Raw genomic sequence first — 3,979 nt, 5'->3', positions numbered from 1 at the left:
TATTGGGGAGTGGGTCTCCCATAGGATTTGCTTTTGCCTTCCAAGCAAAATCTTCCAAAAATGAGGACGGAGTAACTTGCAATGCCCTTACAAGAACCATGCAGTACAGCATATTACAAACATAAGTCCCATTATTGGGGAGATGGTCTCCCATAGTATTTGCTTATCCCTTCTAAGCAAAAGCTTCCAAAAATTAGGATATAGCAACTTGCAATGCCCCTTACAAGAACCATGCAGTACAGCATATTACAAACATAAGTCCCATTATTGGGGAGTGGGTTTCCCTTAGGATTTGCTTATGCCTTCCAAACAAAAGCTTACAAAAATTAGGACGGAGTAACTTGCAATGCCCCTTACAAGAGCCATGCAGTACAGCATATTACAAATATAAGTCCCATTATTGGGGAGTGGGACTCCCATAGGATTTGCTTATGCCTTCCAACCAAAAGCTTCCAAAAATTAGGATGGAGCAACTTGCAATGCCCCTTACAAGAGCCATGCAGTACAGCATATTACAAACATAAGTCCCATTATTGGGGAGTGGGTCTCCCATAGTATTTGCTCATGCCTTCCAAGCAAAAGCTTCCAAAAATTAGGACGGAGCAACTTTCAATGTCCCTTACAAGAGCCATGCAGTACAGCATATTACAAACATAAGTCCCTTTATTGGGGAGTGGGTTTCCCATAGGATTTGCTTATGCCTTCCAAGCAAAAGCTTCCAAAATTTAGGATGGAGCAACTTGCAATGCCCCTTACAAGAGCCATGCAGTACAGCATATTACAAACATAAGTCCCATTATTGGGGAGTTGGTCTCCCATAGGATTTGCTTATGCCTTCAAAGCAAAAGCTTCCAAAAATTTGGACGGTGCAACTTGCAATGCCCCTTACAAGAGCCATGCAGTACAGCATATTACAAACATAAGTCCCATTATTGGGGAGTTGGTCTCCCATAGTATTTGCTTATGCTTTCCAAGCAAAAGCTTCCAAAAATTAGGACGGAGCAACTTGCAATGCCCCTTACAAGAGCCATGCAGTACAGCATATTACAAACATAAGTCCCATTATTGGGGAGTGGGTCTCCCAGAGGATTTGCTTATGCCTTCCAAGCAAAACCTTCCAAAAATTAGGAGGAGCAACTTGCAATGCCCCTTTCAAGAGCCATGCATTACAGCATATTACAAACATAAGTCCCATTATTGGGGAGTTGGTCTCCCATAGTAATTGCTTATGCCTTCCATGCAAAAGCTTCCAAATATTTGGACGGAGCAACTTGCAATGCTCCTTACAAGAACCATGCAGTACAGCATATTACAAACATAAGTCCCATTATTGGGGAGTGGGTTTCCCATAGTATTTGCTTACGCCTTCCAAGCAAAAGCTACCAAAAATTAGGATGGAGCAACTTGCAATGCCCCTTCCAGGAAACATGCAGTACAGCATATTACAAACACAAGTCCCATTATTGGGGAGTGGGTCTCCCATACGATTTGCTTATGCCTTCCAAGCAAAAGCTTCCAAATATTAGGACAGAACAACTTGCAATGCCCCTTAAAAGAGCCATGCAGTTCAACATATTACAAACATAAGTCCCATTATTGAGGAGTGGGTCTCCCATAGGATTTGCTAATGCCTTCCAAGCAAAAGTTCCAAAAATTAGGACGGAGCTACTTGCAATGCCCCTTACAAGAGCCATGCAGTACAGCATATTACAAACATGAGTCCCATTATTGGGGAGTGTGTCTCCCATAGTATTTTTCTTATGCCTTCCAAGCAAAAGCTTCTAAAAATTAGGACAGAGCAACTTGCAATGCTCCTTACAAGAGCCATGCAGTACAGCATATTACAAACATATGTCCCATAATTGGGGAGTGGGTTTCCCATAGTATTTGCTTACGCCTTCCAAGCAAAAGCTACCAAAAATTAGGATGGAGCAACTTGCAATGCCCCTTACAGGAAACATGCAGTACAGCATATTACAAACACAAGTCCCATTATTGGGGAGTGGGTCTCACATACGATTTGCTTATGCCTTCCAAGCAAAAGCTTCCAAATATTAGGACAGAACAACTTGCAATGCCCCTTAAAAGAGCCATGCAGTACAACATATTACAAACATAAGTCCCATTAATGAGGAGTGGGTCTCCCATAGGATTTGCTAATGCCTTCCAAGCAAAAGTTCCAAAAATTAGGACGGAGCTACTTGCAATGCCCCTTACAAGAGCCATGCAGTACAGCATATTACAAACATGAGTCCCATTATTGGGGATTGTGTCTCCCATAGTATTTGCTTATGCCTTCCAAGCAAAAGCTTCTAAAAATTAGGACAGAGCAACTTGCAATGCTCCTTACAAGAGCCATGCAGTACAGCATATTACAAACATATGTCCCATAATTGGGGAGTGGGTTTCCCATAGTATTTGCTTACGCCTTCCAAGCAAAAGCTACCAAAAATTAGGATGGAGCAGTTTGCAATGCCCCTTACAAGAACCATACAGTACAGCATGTTACAAACATAAGTCCCATTATTGGGGAGTGGGTCTCCCATAGGATTTGCTTATGCCTTCCAAGCAAAAGCTTCCAAAAATTAGGACGGAGCAACTTGCAATGCCACTTACAAGAGCCATGCAGTACAGCATACTACAAACATAAGTACCATTATTGGGGAGTGGGTCTCCCACAGGATTTTCTTATGCCTTCCAAGCAAAAGCTTCCAAAAATTAGGACGGAGCAACTTGCAATTCTCCTTACAAGAGCCATGCAGTACAGCATATTACAAACATATGTCCCATTATTGGGGAGTGGGTTTCCCATAGTATTTGCTTACGCCTTCCAAGCTAAAGCTACCAAAAATTAGGACGGAGCAATTTGCAATGCCCCATACAAGAACCATGCAGTACAGCATGTTACAAACATAAGACCCATTATTGGGGAGTGGCTCTTCCATAGGATTTGCTTATGCCTTCCAAGCAAAAGCTTCCAAAAATTAAAATGGAGCAACTTGCAATGCCCCTTACAAGAACCATGCAGTACAGCATATTACAAACATAAGTCCCATTATTGGGGAGTGGGTCTCCCATAGGATTTTCTTATGCCTTCCAAGCAAAATCTTCCAAAAATTAGGACGGAGCAACTTGCAATGCCCCTTTCAAGAGCCATGCAGTACAGCATATTACAAGCATAAGTCCCATTATTGGTGAGTGGGTCTTCCATAGTATTTGCTTATGCCTTCCAAGCAAAAGATTCCAAAAATTAGGACGGAGCAACTTGCAATGACCCTTACAAAAGCCATGCAGTACAGCATATTACAAACATAAGTCCCATTATTGGGGAGTGGGTCTCCCATAGGATTTGCTTATGCCTTACTAGCAAAAGCTACCAAAAATTAGGACGGAGCAACTTGCATTGCCGCTTACAAAAACCATGCATTACAGCATATTACAAACATAAGTCCCATTATTGGGGAGTGGGTCTCCCATGGGATTTGCTTATGCTTCCAATCAAAAGCTTCCAAAAATTATGACGGAGCAACTTGAAATGCCCCTTATAAGAGCCATGCAGCACAGCATATTACAAACATAAGTCCCATTATTGGGGAATGGGTCTCCCATAGGATTTGCTTATGCCTTCCAAGCAAAAGCTTACAAAAATTAGGACGGAGCAACTTGCAATGCCCCTTACAAGAAACATGCAGTTCAGCATATTACAAACATATGTCCCATTATTGGGGAGTGGGTCTCCCATTGGATTTGCTTATGCCTTCCAAGCAAAAGCTTCCAAAAATTAGGATGGAGCAACTTGCAATGCCCCTTTCAAGAGCCATGCAGTACAGCATATTACAAGCATAAGTCCCATTATTGGTGAGTGGGTCTTCCATAGTATTTGCTTATGCCTTCCAAGCAAAAGCTTCCAAAAATTAGGACGGAGCAACTTGCAATGCCCCTTACAAGAGCCATGCAGTACAGCATATTACAAACATAA

The sequence above is a fragment of the Phyllobates terribilis genome, unplaced genomic scaffold, assembly GCF_046119375.1.
Source record: "Phyllobates terribilis strain yellow unplaced genomic scaffold, ASM4611937v1 Scaffold_33__1_contigs__length_13283291, whole genome shotgun sequence".
In the NCBI taxonomy this organism is placed as follows: Eukaryota; Metazoa; Chordata; class Amphibia; order Anura; family Dendrobatidae; genus Phyllobates; species Phyllobates terribilis.
The sequence above is the reverse complement of the archived record's forward strand: the minus strand, read 5'-3'. Positions refer to the sequence as shown.